The 12,562-nt window shown below is 38.6% G+C and overlaps 1 protein-coding gene across 2 annotated transcripts in view; it reads right to left on the bottom strand.

Moving 5' to 3' along the window:
• The window catches only part of Nlgn1 (neuroligin 1), a 691,146-nt gene extending 681,058 nt beyond the window's left edge, over positions 1–10,088 (bottom strand). For both annotated transcript variants that reach the window (XM_035451054.1, XM_035451055.1), the window contains exon 1: positions 9,407–10,088. The gene's annotated coding sequence lies outside the window, so the exon portion shown is untranslated. The remainder of the gene's footprint in view (positions 1–9,406) is intronic.
• Positions 10,089–12,562: the final 2,474 nt, after the last annotated feature.

Raw genomic sequence — 12,562 nt, 5'->3', positions numbered from 1 at the left:
GTACATTTTATCACAGAAATCAGTCTCCTCAGTTTGTCTTCAACTTTACATTTACTGAACATTGTTAGGGTCCTGGAGAAGTCCCACAAAAGACCACCATCCACATATGTAGTCAGCAAGAATGTTCATTATTCCAGCATGCTGGAGTCATCCATCCCACACAAAGGCAAGATGGCAAAGGTCCAGAGACAAGCTTGTAGCCTCCTTTAAAGCACAGCCAATGAAAGGTCCTAGGGCAGTTAGGTCTCTTAGACATCATTGGCTTAACAAGTGGCAATCATATTATTTCATTCTAATTGACCAGGACTAGTCAGGAACTGCTCAGGGCTACAGGTTTTCATTTGGGGGCAAGCCTGGACAAGTCCCAGGCCCTGTCCTTGAGGTCCTGTGGAGGCTGGCCAGCCTAGTATGTATTGCCTATCGGGCTCCCTCAGTGGCCTAGGCTTAGTGTGTCCTATCTCCCTGATCCCTGTTGTCAGGGGCATTAGTGATGAATTGCCCTTTGTTTGTGGCTCCTTCAGAAACGGCTTGTGTTAGGAAATGGAAATTGAGGCCTTATCTCTTAGAGAAGACCACGCAGCTGCTATGGCGTCTGCTCCATCCTCTCAAACATCAGGTGAAGAGCGAAGCAATGCAGTAATGCCATGCTTCTCAAAGAGGCTGGAGTGTAATTGGGAAGGCAAAGCATTGTATCTCAGACTGTTACTCAGACTACTATATAGTCACCAATGATCAGGATATAGTTGAGAGGCTGGAGTAGGAGGAAGGGCATGAGTTCTGAAGGGTGACTCGGAAGTGGAAGTTTAAGGACAAGGGCTAGAATGTGTCAGACAGAAGTACCTGGACCTGCAAATGCCATGGAGACCAAGGCTTCCCAACAGGACCAGAGGCAAGTTAAAAAGCTGCACTGCAGACTACAAAAGATAAAGTTAACAAGGTAAGAATGTTTGGACAGACTTAGGGGAAAATGTTATCTCAATACATATGTATGTGCATATAGATATATGTATGTTTCAACAAGTTAGAAAGAGACCATGAATTTGAAAGAGTAAGGAGGGCTACATGGGAGGGTTTTGAGGGGGGGAAAGGAAGGGGTGAATGAATGATGTAATTATATCATAGTCTCAAAACATAAAATAATTAATTTTAAAAATCGTATGTTGAGTAAAATAAGAATAATTACAATCTCAAAACCAGCATGCTGGTAAGACTAGCCTTACTCTTTAAGAGTAGAGACTGTGTTTTTACTTTTCTGGTCATTAATAACCAGATATGGTCCTGGAGGACTTCAGAAAATATTTCTTGAATGAAGTGCCTTTGACTCATCCTACTGTTTTCCATTATTTAAGGCCACCCTCCTTTTGTTTGTGGGTTGGGACACCTGATCTCTATAGAGGCTTTAGCTTATATATATTCATATAAGAGAGGATGAAACAGACTAGACAGAACTATGTCAAAGTTCATTGAAAATGCCTTTTTATTCAGTAGAAGAGCAAATAGACTGCTATGGAGATGATAAATTACTGTTCCACAAGACAGGGATTTGAAGAGCCATGGCAGCTTTTCTGACAATATGAAGGGCAGGAGATGGAAGCAATATCTTTCTGTATTTTTTGTTGTTGTTGTTGTTTGGCTAGATATTTCTAAAACAAACACCTTTGTACTTTTGCTTGATGCTGGAGAGCATTGTAGCCCTCTGTTCATTTTTTTCTGGAGCAGGGGATGGAGAAAGGCACTTACCATTAACTGGGTAAAATAAGTTTTACTTTCTGTTTGTTTTGAACGTATTATAAGGTTGCATCTCAAATATTCATTTTAAATCTGGAATCTATTTAGAGATCCTGACTTCAAAATGAATAGGAAGGTGAACGGGGTGAAAGGGCAAGCATAGATGAGGCAGAGCTTCTTAAAAAGTCAGGGGCAACAGATTCGATGCATATGTAAAGTACTGCAGGACATGTTTTTCAAACCAATGGGTGACCCTGTGATCTCCCAGAAGAAAATGAATAACCACTCAGGAGCTCAGAGGAGACAGCCAGGTGCAGCTGATTGCTTCCCATGATATTAAATTGATGCTTTTGTCTGAACGGGCCACCCATAGGTCACAAGTCATTGCTGTAGAAGCAACTTAATTATGCTTGCCAGTACCTTATAGAGAAGCTAGTACAACTAAAGCAGCGTGGCATTTCCCGTTCTCTATTTAAGCTTATTTTTGTTTCCAGTGAGTGGCCAGTGACTGGGAAGAATGAAAAAAATCACCCTTCCTGGTGCCCCGTTTAATTAACATTCCTTTAAAAAAAAAAATCCCTTGTTGCCAGAGAATGGCCACCACTTTAGCAGAGGAGATGTGATGCGAAGTTGCTGGTGTGGCTCTGTGCCAGCCGTGTCAATCTCGACCCCTCAGAGGATGATTAGCAGGGAGAGTGGAGTTTACTTCTGTGCCCATTCAGTCCCCATCTTCTGCTGGAGTTGGCAAACACTATAGTGACTATTGTGTAAGGAGCAACTGTCTCTCCAGTTGGAATGAGACCACAACTTCTTTTACACAGGACACCAAACACTAACAATGGTTTCCTGCAGCCCCTGACCTTACACAGAGCTCAAATGGTGGCTCAAATGACAAAAATATTATGCTAACAATCTTTTTCTTTTACAGACATGTTTTCTTTCATATTAAAATACCATTTGAATTCCTCACAATCACATGATTCAAAACAGCATTCTGTTCGTGGACCATTTGTGTAGCACATTAATAACTCAAATATGAATAAATCACAATTTAATATATTCATAGGCATAAAGTTCCTTCCAATAAGTCAGGAAAGGAGATGACTATATTGCTTTAATAATTCTCCTTAATTAATTTTTGAAAAAGCTAGATTATCATTTAAACTATTTGTTTATTATTTAATTTTTATTAAGATTTAGGATTTTAAAATAATCACTTTGGGCAATATAGAACATTACTTTGAATTTTATGTAATTTCAAATAACAACTGATTTTAAGCTTAAAAAAATCAAAAGTGAAAAGACTAAGTATCAGTTCATTCAGGGCACATCTCTCACTGCTGAGGTATTGGCTACACTGATCAACTCGTGGGGAGGAAAATAATTGTCTCCAGTGTTATACCCACCAATGAACCCACCAGGATCCAAAGGATACTTCTATTCCAATGGTCAAACAGATGACCCTGTTTAAGTTAAAGGGTCATAAAAACAAAACCAAAAGTTAGAAGCCTGGGAAAGTGGCTGGTAGGAATAGGGCCTATTGATAGAGATGAGATGGAGATGTGGGAGGGGAGAGATAACAGAATATATTATGTTCATGTACGAAACTGTCAAAGCAGCAAAATTAATATATTTTTAAAAACTACCTCTTAATTACTCATAGTTAGAAATAAGTTATCACTGAAAATATTAACTAAACCAATGGCATTAAAGAACTCCCTGGCCTACTCTAAAAATAAAACTTAAAATGATATCTTTATAAGCTATGAATATAATAACCAACATAAAAGCAAAAGGGGACAAGCTAGTGTGTGAAATTGCTTACCAATGTAAATCTATGATTAAATAATGTTAATTGTACATTGGGATAAATCCAATGCTCTTAGTAGTCCCTTCAGGGTGGTCTTCTTGGCCTCCGACGGGGAAAAGGATAGCAAAAAACTTACAAAATGAGCTAGTAAATGAAATCACAATATGGCATATATATGAATGAAATTATTTTAAAGGCTACATTTAAATTTTAAAAGTAATCTGTGGGTAGTGGACAGCTCTATATGCTGGGGAGAAGCCCGACCCTTGCCATCTTGAAAGTTGTGGACACTGATACTATGGGGGTCACTTGAATATGTAAAAGACTTTCAACCCAGATGTTACTATTAAAGACTACAGCTCTAAATCGTTGAGAACTTTGGCATCCTCAGAACATGTGTGTTAGTACAGTTGGCACAATTGAAGAAGTCATGAAACTGGTGATGTTTTTACCCATAAGAAAAGGATAGATAACATTGTCACTTGTGTGTAAAGTTTTGGACAGCTACATAATACACATTTAAATCAAAAACGACAGATGCACTGACTTGAAAAATAATGGCTGCTGAAGTGAACCTGTGTGCCTTTTAGGTTAACTATTGAGTGGCTTAGTATTGCTTCCAGGTGCAGAAAGCATGTCAAGCTGTTGGTCAATGTCATGGGTAGCAAACAGTGTTTATTGCTCAGTACTCTCTAGGGATGGTTCGTTTCCCTACAGGGAAACCTCGGACTACTGATGATCACAACTTGAGTTTTATTAAGTTGATATTCCCTGATTCCAGACATGACCTTGTTGAATTTGCAAGCACAGTGAATATTTCTTAGGCCAATAAGAAATAATTAACCATGATTTTCCAAAAGAAAATGTAATTTACCTTTAAGTTGTATATTTAATGTTTTTCCTGAAAACCTAAAAGTACATTAAGTGAATAGAAAAACCAAAATGGGATTTCTAGTGTTAGATATAATAGATGGTGGGAATCTATAAGTGAAAGAAGTCAGTGTAGTAGTTGAGTGTTTTTCCCAAGTAGATAATGAGATACACTGACTGACCTCTTTATTTCTAGAGTGTATCTGTTCTTTAGATAAAAACAAATATAAGAAAACTTTATTTAAAGAAATATTTGCCCAATATTGTATATACTTGACAACTTTTGTCCCCTCCCCACACATCTACTATAGCCAGTAAAGAAATCTAGACAGATAACATGTAAACAAACAAATAATGGACCTATTAGTTTTCTAGACCACAAAAAATTAAATGAGTTATGGAAACAGATAAACTGATAGACTTCCAGTTTGTTGTGAGTACCACCTAAAGCACCCCCCAAAGGAAGGCATGAATAAGAATCTAGTTGTTGGCATTTTCATCATTAGAGATGTGTAGTCTAGAAAAAGTCATTGTGTGGCCTTTCAGAAAGTAATTAACTTCAAATTAAAACAAAACAAACAAAAGAAACATAAGGGAAAAGCAGAGTCCAGAGTTTGTTTAGATAGGCCAACTCCTCCTCAGCATGGGGCCGGCCTGGGGTTACTTGACTGAGGTGGAGTTTGGGAAGGGGAACAAATAATATATATTATATGTGTGTGTGTGGTCAATGCATATTAAAGTGAATTAGTATTAGCATTATGTACAAAAAGTTTGGCTGATACATAGCTAAAATACTATTGATGCCATACAAACCAAGGAAAAGTGAAAACATTAAAAAAAAACAGTATATATTTTGAAAATTCCATAAAACCTTCAGGACTCAAAGCTAAGTCCTACCATGCCAACTTTATTGGGGTGGTCTATTCTCAGCCTGAAACTTTATTTGCTGTGATGTATCACTGTGCACTAGCACATCACTAGCACTAACTTAACTTGCTTTTGCTCCACAATGAATTTCATGCTTAACTTGCTTTTCTTAATTAAACTTCCTTTAGCAGTTCCTAATATGTGTATTATTAAAACTCATTAGACCCATTCACATTTGCCTGTCATATTTGGATACACATTCATATATTGAAGTGCTTCATATATAGGAAGAAGATTAAATAATAAATACAGAGACTTGAATGTTTCCTAAGTGTCAGGATGAGAGAGTGCCTGCAAGGCCCATAAGGTTTCACACAAAAGAGGCATTACTGCTGAATCTCACATGCTGACACATCCCTGATCTATAAACTCTGCAGTAATGGCAGCAGTAAAGTGCCCTTCCATTGAGTAGAATTTCTCTCTTATATGCAATAGAAATAGGAATAGAAGAGATTATATTGACTGCTATAAAAAGAATTCATATTAAAACCCCCAAAGCTTAATGTCTAATAATATCAAATTCCTGGAGTGATTTACTAGTTTTCTCTGACTTCAGTTAAGCTTTGACTTGGCAGTCCTCTTTTTTTTTTTCTTCAATAGATATGCTACCAAAAGGGAACATGGGCTTTTCTTTCTTTCTTTCTTCCTTCCTTTCTTTCTTTCTTTCTCTTTCCTTTCCTTTATTTACCTTTCTTTCTTTCTTTTTCTTTCTTTCTTTCCTTTCTTTCTGTCTGTCTTCCTTCCTTTTATAGAGAGTAGCAAAGATATCCCACATTCTTTTATAGCAATATAGAAATAACTGATATTAGTCAACATAGTTTTGTCCCCATCAGATGAAGAACACCCAAAGCAATGTGTTGCTATTAAAGAACCCTTCTTAGAGCTGGGAATGTTGCTATTTCAGGGCTATCAAGTACTGGCTATGCCAAGATGCTCCAAATTACTTTTTAGGAAGTAATGAAAAGTATACAAGTATATTCTAGGTTTGTTGAGGTGTTCATTAATTCCATCTTTATTTTTCTGGGCTTTGCAATTTTTAAGGACTAAACATTGAAATTTCAAGTTCATGTAAAGGTAGACTTTTCATGGCAGGTCCCAATAAATCAAACAATATAGAAGTTGTGCACTGCAGATAATACATACTAAATTTCATTACTGCAGTGAAGTTGAGATTTTCCTGTTTCATTTCACTTCCACTTAAGAGCTGATAGACTTTCATTTAAGAAGGGGGTGGGCAATGACACTGAACTAAATGTGGTTAATCATCTCAAAATCATGGAAGCTGCAGCCAATACATCAGTAATTCCTGGATTTTAGACCAGTTAGACAATATGGAAGAAGATAACAATTCCCAAGGGAATACAATTTCCATACCCACACCAGCAGCTTTGGGGAATCCAATTCTATGTCTGACCATTTAATTTAAGAACCATATTTGCAATTTTTAGTACTAATTGTGAACTGCTAACCTTTTGGTCCAAATTACAAATCTTGTGTCCCGATATAAAGTAAAAGGAACCAGCCAAGGACACTCTATTCCTTTGAGTGATCATCACATACACATGTGCTGGGGAAGACAGGGCAATGTGCAGTTAATTGACAGACTGAATCCAGCATGACTTACCAGCTCTGTAAGTAGTCCACTCTACTTGTCAAACTATGTTGAGCTTGTGTTCATTAGCTGGTTGTAGCTGTGAATTTGGAAGTGTGGTATGTGGCTCTCTATAGGCTACTTCCTTTGCTATTGGTTGTCCAACAGGCATGTACTACCTACAAGGTTTGTAAGGATTTTTGTGTAGGAACTTACGGTAGAAACACTACCAACCCTCCAAGCAGTTGATACAAAGAGAAGAACAAAGTTGCTGCCTTTTCTTTTCCACCACCCAAACAGAGCTTAGAAAACATCAGCTACTCTTGACAGAAAAATAACTTCCTAGATACTTAGAGGTGTGTTAGCTCACTTACCCTCATTGGCAGTCTGAGACACTCAATCACCACTAGTTCATTGGTTTCAGAACATGCAAATTAATCTTTTAAAGGACCCCATTTTAAATTTGAAATTTTTTATCCCTTTTATATCAATATGTCTCCCAGTTAGCCTAACAAGAGAAGTATTAACCAATCTTATCACTCAACATGCTTTATTTATTTGTGTTATCAATTGATATTAATTGTATTGATTTAATCAGATGTTAAATATTCCTGGACTGTGTGGCTAGGAGCAGTGACTAGAATGTACCAACACACAGAACACCCATTCTTCTCCCTCCAAGGAGCACAAACCACGTGACAGAGAAGCAAGAAAAAGAGGCAGAGCCAGCCTCTGAGATATCTACAGAAAACGAATGTGCTTGTAGAAACTATTCCTTGTGAATCTATGATTGTAGAAAGGTTTAATCAAAGCCCCCAGAAAAAAAGAAACAGGCAAGTTTCCACTTTAAAATTCCTGGGATGTAAAAGTTTTCACTTGGCAATTGCATCTTAAATACAAATTTCAAATGCTAGCTTCAGAACTCAGTGTAAAAGCACAGAGAAAAATCCAGGTAGGAAGTTGGTAAGACCCCTCTTTTCATAGCCAGAATGCATGAAGTGCTTGAAGTTTGTCAAACAAGTCCTAGAGGAGATGAACTCAGATGAGGCTGAATGGTGGTCACAGCTAAGCCCAGGCTTAAAGGAGAGACTTTAACATTAAAACTGTAACAGTATCTGCACACATTTCACAATCCATCACACAAATGCTAGGAAAATAATGCTTTCTTTGGGATACTAACATACACCAGATGCATTATTTTATGTCATGACAATTACCTATCTTCATTTTATTTCAGTGCATTTGAGTGCTTCATAGTTTAAAAGCAAATGCATTGGCTTTAAATAGTAAAAAGGCCAACTGAAAGACACTGAAGTGTGAAGAGATGTGAGGGGGTTTCATCTCTCTAAGCCACCTACAGACACTTCTATACATTCATAAATACTTACATATTATATATTACTATGTAAATAATTGTGCTGGAGCTATGTGGACCACAAACTTGGGTGAGAATAATGCCCTTTTCCGGATTCCAAAGTAACTTTTACTTTCGTAAGTCAATTAATATTCACACATTTGAAAGATTAATTTTAATTACCTCTGGTGAAATCGATTTCCTTCTGAGAGCACAGAGGAGTGTTTTTTTTTGTTTTGTTTTGTTTTGTTTTGTTTTGTTTTTTGTCTACAGAGCTACAAAATTTCTTAGACTGAAAAAAATGTTTTAACCTAAATTCAGCTGCAAGAAAATCTCTAGAAACACAAGCGCTCAGAGCTCACTGGAAAAGAAAAGCCAGGAGTCAGGAGCAGGGCAAGGCAGGCTGGAATCACAAATGCAGCTAGCTGCCTGGTGCACTCGCCAGCCTGGGCCCTGGGCTGAAACGCTGCAAAGAGGCCCATCTAACTAAAGAAAGTTAAGTCTCGGTGTGTTATGCAAAGTCCTACAAGGAAGTCACGAGATAACCTGTGTGGCAGAATCCCACTTCCTTCTCCTGGATCAGATGCAGTGACTGTAACCCTTTAGTGTCTGAGAGAAGGGGGAGATGAGGAAGGACAGGAAGAAACAGAAGAAGGGAACATTGGATGGAGTTTATGAATAAGACCACTCTCCTGCTGACAGCATCCCCAGTGAAATTCCCCAGGAAGCTTAGCCAGCCTGGGAAAATGGGCCGAGGCAGCGCGATGTGGACCTGAGCTCTCCCCACCCTGGAGCAGGATTTTCTAAGCCCTGGCTGCCTCCTTTCCATAAAGTATCCCTAGGAGAAAAATCACCGGTCTAAGAGGGAATCTCACAGCTCAGAGATTCTCTTCCCACCCCCAGGGCAAAGTTGGGGGGCAGGAGGCTGCTTGGCTTCCCTACTGAGGCAACAAAATCCAGGTTTTGAAGCTTGGTGCGGGCGGAGCGGTCTCGATGCCTGCGAGGTGCGCGGGGTGGGCTGCCAGCCTGCTCGCCCCATTTCTCTGGCGGCCCGAGTCCGCAACCCTTTCCGCACAGTGGTACCCAGACCCGCAGCCCTCTCCCAAGGAAAGAGCCACAAACTTACCCACAGCAAGATACGTCCGTGGCGGGAGCCCCCTCATCTTCCCCCAGTCCTTTCAATTATTCAAGGAGACAGTTTTAACAACACTTCGCCTTCAAATTCAAGCCGAAATGGCCAAAGTATTTACCAGTTTGTAGATGCCTTCTTTTCAGCCTCAGGAACTGGGTAATTCTTGTTTCAGAATTCAAGACGCTTCCCTTATTTATTTATTTTTTTCTTTAAGCAGCCGCAACCCCGGTTCCACCTCCCCCTCCCTCTTTATTCACCCACGGACACTTCCTAAACGTGTGGATTGATGCTTTTTTTCTCTCCAGACGCTGCCACGATCTAGAATCCTGGAGAACCAAAGCCGCATCCCTGTAATTCCGACCATCAGGCAAGAAAATACAAACGATCAAACAACGTTACTTCTTTGAGCTGCGATCAGATAATCCTACTAATCCAATAGATTTATCTCGATTGGAAATTGACCTCAAAAAATGAATTCCCAATGCTGGTGTCCAGTAGAACGATTCCGTGGCCTTATCCGGGTTACCAGGAGCTGCGGCTTCTTTCTTTCATTTTCTTTCTTTCTTTTTTTTTATAAAAATCTTTTTGGATTCTGGGTGCACTGCTCGCAAAAAAAAAATGCCGAGGACCCTGGTTTTCCCCTAATACAGGTTTCTACTCCAAATCAGTGCAGAATGAAAAATGGTACAAAGGTACCCCTAGTGGCTCGAGGCGATATTGCAGGGATTTCACTTTTTTTTTTTTTTTTCTCCATTCCCTCTTCACCTTTTCCACCTCCCTGCCTGCCCCACTTGCTCCCCTGGCTTCTGGGGAATAATTTGTAGTTATAGTAGCTGGGGGCTTGAACCCGGATTAATACTAGAAGAATAAAGATGCCTAAATGCATGAGTGGACTTTGCCTTACACTGGAAGACTGAAGATCCATGTTTCTGACTCCCTGGTATTTATATTCCTCCCCCATAGCCTTCAGTTGCTAAAATACAAATTTGGGGGATTACTTTCAAAGAAATTTATGTGTTTTCTAAATACCGGTAATTACTAGTTAGTGTGTATACACACACAGACACACACACACACACACACACACACACACACACACACAGATCCTAGCCTTCCTGAAATACATTGTTTTCAGAACTGTTCAACATTTTGTTTCCATTGAATACATATGATAAAGGATATGAATTATTAGGCAGTATTTTATTATTTTGGATTTTTAAAAAATCAGTCAACTTTATTTATTTACCTCTACGTATGTATGTGCAAACCTGCCCGTGAAAGCACACATGCCTGAGCATGTGCGTGGAAATCACAGTACAAAATTTTAGGAGTGAGTTCTCTCTATCTTGTGGATCCTGGGGATCGAAATCAGGTCTTCAGGTTTTGTGTCAATCACCTTTACCCACTAAGCTATTTCACCAGCCCCCGTTTTGAAATATTTTTAGTCATGTTTTTATTACTCTAGCCATATATACATATGCTTATGTGTATGTAACATCTGTGTGCAAGTGCCCATAGAAGGCAGGAGTTGTTGGATCTTAGAGTGAGCTATTGTAAGCCATGAAGCATGGATGCTGAAACACGAATTTGGGTTCTTCAAGAAAGCAATAAGCACTCTTAGTTGTGGAATCATTTCTCCAGTCCCTCACTTTGGATTTTTGATGTTTGTTAAGGGAAACAGGTTCTACCCCCTGAGTCTTCAGTGAAAGGGAAAGGCCTAGCCATCACGACTGAGGTCTCCATGTTGCTTACTTGAAAGCTTTGAGTTCAGTGGCCTGAGCATCAGCACTGGGAGCTCTGGCAGGTTTCAAAGCACAGGATCAATGCAGTGAAATGCAGGCCCCTTTTGCTAAACAGGATTCCACACAGTCTCACAAACAGTGTCTGCCAATAAGCCAGCAATCGTTCAAATGAAGATGCTAGGTCTTTAGGGCTGAGACTCTCCAATCTTAACAAGCCCTCTGAGAGCACTTTGATTATCAAGAGCCTGGGAAAATACAGAAGTTGGATTCTCTTTCATGCTGATGGTTCTGTAGCTGCAAAAACTGGAAAATTTTTCTTAACCGACTAAATAATTAAGCCTTTAAGTGTATGAACTGCTAAAGAGTCAAGAGACATTCCTTCTACCACTGGCTTTGCTGTTAATTGGCTATGTGACTTTGAGCAGTAACTTTTTGCCTATGGGTAATTTATCTATTAAAATTTAAAACAAATCAAGAAACGCAAATGCTCCTAAATGGAAGATTCAATATTGTATATTAATTTATAATACAAATATGATTATTATCACATTATAACTACCGTTGTTCATGGACCCCAAAAAGTTAATTCTGAAATATATATACAAAAGTAAAGATTAAAATTACTGTCAAAAATAAGTAAAAATATAAACCCCAGGAACAATGTTCATGGAGCTTCAATGGGAACTATTAAGTCTTAATCCAGAATGGCTGTGGTTACGATTCAGTTCCAGAATTTTGTTCAGAGGAATAGAGAAAAAATCCCAGAAATTTTTGCATGCATTTATTGGAACTAGATGAATTCCAGGTGACACTAGAAAGAAATGATGACATATGAACTATTCAGACTCTGCATCATGCACATGTAAAAATAGATTTTAAACTTCTCATCATACTTAACTTTGTATTTTAGGTAGGATAAAGGACAAAAAAACAGAAAGTACTTTTATATTTCTCATAAATGTATTTTAAACAATATGAAAAGTCACAATACAGTATGAAGATGAAGAGTCACTTGACTGGAGAGATGTCTCACCATCCAATAAGCACCTGAAAGGGGCACTCAAGGATCCCTGGTCATTAGAGAAATTCACAGCAAGATGATAGGATGACACTTCACAGCTGTGAAATCAGCTAGAATCACAAATCTAGGAGCACTGCATAATGATGAAGAGGTGAAGAAACCATAGAGAATACAACAGTGAAAGTTCAGAGGGTCCAGAAAGCAGCTAAGAAATCGTTAAAAATTCTCACAATCTACAAACTCATGTTTTCATTCTTAGAAATAGTCGTTGCAGAATTGCTGAAAAGGGCTAAAAAATATGAAGTCAAATTACCTAGGGCAGTAGAATATTAACATGCTGTAATTGTAGAAGTATCCCAGAGAAAAATGAAAATCCTTTAGATGAGT

The sequence above is a fragment of the Cricetulus griseus genome, assembly GCF_003668045.3.
Source record: "Cricetulus griseus strain 17A/GY chromosome 1 unlocalized genomic scaffold, alternate assembly CriGri-PICRH-1.0 chr1_0, whole genome shotgun sequence".
NCBI lineage: Eukaryota > Metazoa > Chordata > Mammalia > Rodentia > Cricetidae > Cricetulus > Cricetulus griseus.
This window is presented reverse-complemented; position numbering and strand designations above follow the sequence as displayed.